Raw genomic sequence first — 7611 nt, forward strand, 5'->3', positions numbered from 1 at the left:
GAATGACTGACGGAGGACAGAAAGACTGACGGAGGACAGAACGACTGACGGAGGACCACCAACAAAGAAGAGGAACACCAGGAAGAAGAACTTTATTTTGTAAACATGACAAGGTGCTTTTACACTCAAACCACATTCAAAATTCAAACACCACCAGTTTTAAGACGAGACGAGTCTGAGCTGCTGTTGTAGGGAGGCAAGGCTCTGTAGGGAGGCAAGTCTCTGTAGGGAGGCAAGGCTCTGTAGGGAGGCAAGGCTCTGTAGGGAGGTGAGTCTCTGAAGGGTGGCAAGTCTCTGTAGGGAGGCGAGTCTCTGTAGGAAGGTAAGGCTCTGTAGGGAGGTGAGTCTCTGTAGGGAGGCAAGGCTCTGTAGGGAGGCAAGTCTGCTGTAGGAAGGCAAGGCTCTGATGTAGGGAGGCAAGTGTCTGCCTACTACTGGTTACTACTGGTCACCACTGGTTACTACTGAACACTACTGGTTACTACTGAATACTACTGAACACTACTGTACACTACTGTACACTACTGAACACTACTGGTTACTACTGAACACTACTGGTTACTACTGTACACTACTGAACACTACTGAACACTACTGGTTACTACTGAACACAACTGGTTACTACTGAACACTACTGGTTACTACTGGTTACTACTGAACACTACTGAACACTACTGGTTACTAGTGGTTACTACTGAACACTACTGAACACTACTGAACACTACTGGTTACTACTGAACACTACTGAACACTACTGGTTACTACTGGTTACTACTGAACACTACTGGTTACTACTGAACACTACTGGTTAATACTGGTTACTACTGAACACTACTGGTTACTACTGAACACTACTGGTTACTACTGAACACAACTGGTTACTACTGGTTACTACTGAACACTACTGGTTACTACTAGTTACTACTGAACACTACTGGTTACAACTGAACACAACTGGTTACTACTGAACACTACTGGTTACTACTGAACACAACTGGTTACTACTGGTTACTACTGAACACTACTGGTTACTACTGAACACAACTGGTTACTACTGAACACTACTGGTTACTACTGAACACTACTGGTTACTACTGGTTACTACTGAACACTACTGGTTACTACTGAACACTCCCCTCCAGGAGTCCAGAGAAAGAAGCACAGGGCAGAAACACAACACACACACACACACACACACACACACACACACACACACACACACACACACACACACACACACACACACACACACACACACACACACACACACACACACACACACTGTTCAAGTGTAGCAGATTCTATCAATATCAAAACTCCTGAGATGAAACTTTTCTACTGAGTTTTGTAAACATGAACAATATTTTCAAAGTTAAATTGTTTGTTTGGTTTCAGCCACTGAATCACAAACATGGTCTGTCCTCTGACCTCTGTCCCCTGACGTCTGACCTCTGTCCCCTGACCTCTGTCCCCTGACGTCTGACCTCTGTCCCCTGACCCCCCCTCATCTACACCTCCAAGCAGGTGTGACTATCATCCCACTGTAATCTTGTTTTAATATGGCTTTACTCTGTATTCGGACTGTAGTCTGACTTCTTCTGACTGTAGTCTGACTTCATTCCAACTGTAGGCTAACTTCTTCTGGTTGTAGTCTGACTGTAGTCTGACTTCTTCCTACTGTAGTCTAACTTCTTCCGGATGTAGTCTGACTGTAGTCATACACCTTCCGGCTGTAGTCAGACTGCTTCCGACTGTAGTCTGACTTCTTCTGACTGTAGGCTGGCGCCATTCCGACTGTAGTCAGACTTCATGACGAAGCCATTCCGACTGTAGCATGGCCTAATTCCGACTGTAGTCTGACTTCATTCAGACTGTAGCCTGACTTCATTACGAGTGTAGTCCGACCTCATTCAGACTGTAGTCCGACCTCATTCCGACTGCAGTCTGACTTCATTCTGACTGTAGTCTGACCTCATTCTGGCTGTAGTCTGACTTCATTCTGACTATAGTCTGAACTCATTCTGGCTGTAGTCTTACTTCATTCCGGCTGTAGTCCGAACTCATTCTGACTGTAATCCGACCTCATTCCGACTGTAGTCTGACCTCATTCTGGCTGTCATCTGACTTCATTCCGACTGTAGTCTGACCTCATTCTGGCTGTCGTCACACTTCATTCCGACTGTAGTCTGACCTCATTCTGGCTGTCATCTGACTTCATTCCGACTGTAGTCTGACCTAATTCTGGCTGTCGTCTGACTTCATTCCAAATGTAGTCTGACCTCATTCTGACTGTAGTCTGACCTCATTCTGGCTGTCGTCTGACTTCATTCTGACTGTAGTCTGACTACATGTGGAGGTGACGTAGAGGTCATGTGGAGGTGACGTAGAGGTCATGTAGAGGTGACGTAGAAGTCATGTGGAGGTGACGTAGAGGTCATGTAGAAGTGACGTAGAGGTCATGTGGAGGTGACGTAGAGGTCACGTGAGGGTGGGGTTGTGGTCCAGTGGATGAACACAGAAAGTCTTTATTTTGCAGACGACTGATTCTTCTCGTGTTTCAATTGTAAACGTCCACCATGAGACTCAAGCTGAACCAAGTGCACTTCACCTGGAGCTCCTCCCACCTGCTCACCTGGCGTCCCACAATGCACTGCTCTAGGAGCCTCCTGCAGCACAGGGCTGAGCCCAGAGACACAACTCGCCCAGATGCTGGTGAACAGCAGCTCTTCTGGGGACGATGAGTCGGCACTTTAAGTTGTAAACAGAGGACACCTGTCCTCACCGGGTCTCTGGGACCGGGTCTCTGGGACCAGGTCTCTGGGACCCATTACCAGTTGGACTATTTGCACTGAGAGTATTTTGTATTAAATGTTTGGAGATAAAACATATTGTGACTGATCTTGTCTGAGACGTGAATAAAGTTTGTTTGGAACCAAAGTGTTTTCTGTCGTCGTCAAACTTCTAGTCCACTTCTAGTCCACATCTAGTCCACTTCTGGTCCACTTCTAGTCCACCTGTAGTCCACTTCTGGTCCACTTCTAGTCCACCTCTAGTCCACTTATAGTTCAGTTCTAGTCCACCTCTAGTCCACTTCTAGTTCAGTTCTAGTCCACTTCTAGTCCACTTCTAGTTCAGTTCTCGTCCACTTCTAGTCCATATCTAGTCCACCTCCAATCCACTTCTAGTTCAGTTCTAGTTCAGTTCTAGTCCACTTCTAGTCCACCTCCAATCCACTTCTAGTCCACTTCTAGTCCACCTCTAGTCCACTTCTAGTCCACTTCTAGTCCACCTCTAGTCCACCTCTAGTCTACTTCTAGTCCACCTCTAGTCCAATTCTAGTTCAGTTCTAGTCCACTTCTATCCGACTTCTATTCCACCTCTAGTCCACCTCTAGTTCAGTTCTAGTCCACTTCTAGTCCACCTCTAGTCCACTTCTAGTTCAGTTCTAGTGCACCTCTAGTCCACTTCTAGTTCAGTTCTAGTCCACCTCTAGTCCACCTCTAGTCCACTTCTAGTTCAGTTCTAGTCCACTTCTAGTCCACTTCTAGTCCACCTCTAGTCCACTTCTAGTCCACTTCTAGTTCAGTTCTAGTCCACCTCCAATCCACTTCTAGTCCACTTCTATTTCAGTTCTAGTCCACCTCTAGTCCACTTCTGGTCCACCTCTAGTCCACCTCTAGTTCAGTTCTAGTCCACTTCTAGTCCACCTCTAGTCCACATCTAGTCCACCTCCAATCCACTTCTAGTTCAGTTCTAGTTCAGTTCTAGTCCACTTCTAGTCCACCTCCAATCCACTTCTAGTCCACTTCTAGTCCACTTCTAGTCCACCTCTAGTCCACCTCTAGTCTACTTCTAGTCCACCTCTAGTCCAATTCTAGTTCAGTTCTAGTCCACTTCTATCCAACTTCTATTCCACCTCTAGTCCACCTCTAGTTCAGTTCTAGTCCACTTCTAATCCACCTCTAGTCCACTTCTAGTTCAGTTCTAGTCCACCTCTAGTCCACTTCTAGTTCAGTTGTAGTCCACCTCTAGTCCACTTCTAGTCCACCTCTAGTCCACTTCTAGTCCACCTCTAGTCCACTTCTAGTCCACTTCTAGTTCAGTTCTAGTCCACTTCTAGTTCAGTTCTAGTCCACCTCCAATCCACTTCGAGTCCACTTCTATTTCAGTTCTAGTCCACATCTAGTCCACTTCTGGTCCACCTCTAGTCCACTTCTGGTCCCCTTCTAGTCCACCTCTAGTCCACTTATAGTTCAGTTCTAGTCCACCTCTAGTCCACCTCTAGTCCACTTCGAGTTCAGTTCTAGTCCACTTCTAGTCCACCTCTAGTCCACTTCTAGTCCACTTCTAGTTCAGTTCTCGTCCACTTCTAGTCCACCTCCAATCCACTTCTAGTCCACTTCTAGTTCAGTTCTAGTCCACTTCTAGTCCATCTCCAATCCACTTCTAGTCCACTTCTAGTCCACCTCTAGTCACCTCTAGTCTACTTCTAGTCCACCTCTAGTCCAATTCTAGTTCAGTTCTAGTCCACTTCTATCCGACTTCCATTCCACCTCTAGTCCACTTCTAGTCCAATTCTAGTTCAGTTCTAGTCCACTTCTACCCCACTTCTATTCCACCTCTAGTCCACTTCTAGTTCAGTTCTAGTCCACTTCTATCCCACCTCTAGTCCACTTCTAGTCCAATTCAAGTTCACTTCTAGTTCACTTCTAGTCCAATTCTAGTTCAGGTCTAGCCCACTTGTAGTTCAGTTCTAGTCCAATTTTAATCCACTTCTAGTCCAATTCTAGTTCACTTCTAGTCCACCTCTATTCCACTTCTGGCCCAATTCTAGTTCACTTAAAGTCCAATTCTAGTCAAATTCTAGTCCAACTCTAGTCCACTTCTAGTCAAAATCAAGTTCACTTCTAGTCCAATTCTAGTTACGTTCTAGTCCAATTCTAGTCCACTTCTAGTCCACCTATAGTCCACTTCTACTCCAAATCAAGTTAACTTCTAGTTCAGTTCTAGTCCACCTCTAGTCCACTTCTAGTCCAAATCAAGTTAACTTCTAGTCCAATTCTAGTTCAGGTCTAGCCCACTTGTAGTTCAGTTATAGTCCAATTTTAATCCACTTCTCGTCCAATTCTAGTCAAATTCTAGTCCAACTCCAGTCCACTTCTAGTCAAAATCAAGTTCACTTCTAGTCCAATTCTAGTTCAGTTCTAGTCCAATTCTAGTCCACCTATAGTCCACTTCTAGTCCAAATCAAGTTAACTTCTAGTTCAGTTCTAGTCCACCTCTAGTCCAAATCAAGTTCAGTTCTCGTCCACTTCTACCCCACTTCTATTCCACCTCTAGTCCACTTCTAGTTCAGTTCTAGTCCACTTCTATCCCACCTCTAGTCCACTTCTAGTCCAATTCAAGTTCACTTCTAGTTCACTTCTAGTCCAATTCTAGTTCAGGTCTAGCCCACTTGTAGTTCAGTTCTAGTCCAATTTTAATCCACTTCTAGTCCAATTCTAGTTAACTTCTAGTCCACTTCTAGTCCACCTCTATTCCACTTCTGGCCCAATTCTAGTTCACTTAAAGTCCAATTCTAGTCAAATTCTAGTCCAACTCTAGTCCACTTCTAGTCAAAATCAAGTTCACTTCTAGTCCAATTCTAGTTACGTTCTAGTCCAATTCTAGTCCACTTCTAGTCCACCTATAGTCCACTTCTACTCCAAATCAAGTTAACTTCTAGTTCAGTTCTAGTCCACCTCTAGTCCACTTCTAGTCCAAATCAAGTTAACTTCTAGTCCAATTCTAGTTCAGGTCTAGCCCACTTGTAGTTCAGTTATAGTCCAATTTTAATCCACTTCTCGTCCAATTCTAGTCAAATTCTAGTCCAACTCCAGTCCACTTCTAGTCAAAATCAAGTTCACTTCTAGTCCAATTCTAGTTCAGTTCTAGTCCAATTCTAGTCCACCTATAGTCCACTTCTAGTCCAAATCAAGTTAACTTCTAGTTCAGTTCTAGTCCACCTCTAGTCCAAATCAAGTTCAGTTCTCGTCCACTTCTACCCCACTTCTATTCCACCTCTAGTCCACTTCTAGTTCAGTTCTAGTCCACTTCTATCCCACCTCTAGTCCACTTCTAGTCCAATTCAAGTTCACTTCTAGTTCACTTCTAGTCCAATTCTAGTTCAGGTCTAGCCCACTTGTAGTTCAGTTCTAGTCCAATTTTAATCCACTTCTAGTCCAATTCTAGTTAACTTCTAGTCCACTTCTAGTCCACCTCTATTCCACTTCTGGCCCAATTCTAGTTCACTTAAAGTCCAATTCTAGTCAAATTTTAGTCCAACTCTAGTCCACTTCTAGTCAAAATCAAGTTCACTTCTAGTCCAATTCTAGTTCAGTTCTAGTCCAATTCTAGTCCACTTCTAGTCCACCTATAGTCCACTTCTAGTCTAAATCAAGTTAACTTCTAGTTCAGTTCTAGTCCACCTCTAGTCCACTTCTAGTCCAAATCAAGTTAACTTCTAGTCCAATTCTAGTTCAGGTCTAGCCCACTTGTAGTTCAGTTATAGTCCAATTTTAATCCACTTCTCGTCCAATTCTAGTCAAATTCTAGTCCAACTCCAGTCCACTTCTAGTCAAAATCAAGTTCACTTCTAGTCCAATTCTAGTTCAGTTCTAGTCCAATTCTAGTCCACCTATAGTCAACTTCTAGTCCAAATCAAGTTAACTTCTAGTTCAGTTCTAGTCCACCTCTACTCCAAATCAAGTTCAGTTCTAGTCCACTTCTACCCCACTTCTATTCCACCTCTAGTCCACTTCTAGTTCAGTTCTAGTCCACTTCTATCCCACCTCTAGTCCACTTCTAGTCCAATTCAAGTTCACTTCTAGTTCACTTCTAATCCAATTCTAGTTCAGGTCTAGCCCACTTGTAGTTCAGTTCTAGTCCAATTTTAATCCATTTCTAGTCCAATTCTAGTTAACTTCTAGTCCACTTCTAGTCCACCTCTATTCCACTTCTGGCCCAATTCTCGTTCACTTAAAGTCCAATTCTAGTCAAATTTTAGTCCAACTCTAGTCCACTTCTAGTCAAAATCAAGTTCACTTCTAGTCCAATTCTAGTTCAGTTCTAGTCCAATTCTAGTCCACTTCTAGTCCACCTATAGTCCACTTCTAGTCCAAATCAAGTTAACTTCTAGTTCAGTTCTAGTCCACCTCTAGTCCACTTCTAGTCCAAATCAAGTTAACTTATAGTCCAATTCTAGTTCAGGTCTAGCCCACTTGTAGTTCAGTTATAGTCCAATTTTAATCCACTTCTAGTCCAATTCTAGTCCAACTCCAGTCCACTTCTAGTCAAAATCAAGTTCACTTCTAGTCCAATTCTAGTCCACCTCTAGTCCAAATCAAGTTAACTTCTAGTCCACTTCTAGTCCAAATCAAGTTAACTTCTAGTTCAGTTCTAGTCCACCTCTAGTCCAAATCAAGTTAACTTCTAGTCCAATTCTAGTTCAGGTCTAGCCCACTTGTAGTTCAGTTATAGTCCAATTTTAATCCACTTCTAGTCCAATTCTAGTCCAATTCTTGTCCAACTCCAGTCCACTTCTAGTCAAAATCAAGTTCACTTCTAGTCCAA

Source organism: Blennius ocellaris, assembly GCF_963422515.1.
Source record: "Blennius ocellaris genome assembly, contig: SCAFFOLD_77, whole genome shotgun sequence".
Taxonomy (NCBI): domain Eukaryota; kingdom Metazoa; phylum Chordata; class Actinopteri; order Blenniiformes; family Blenniidae; genus Blennius; species Blennius ocellaris.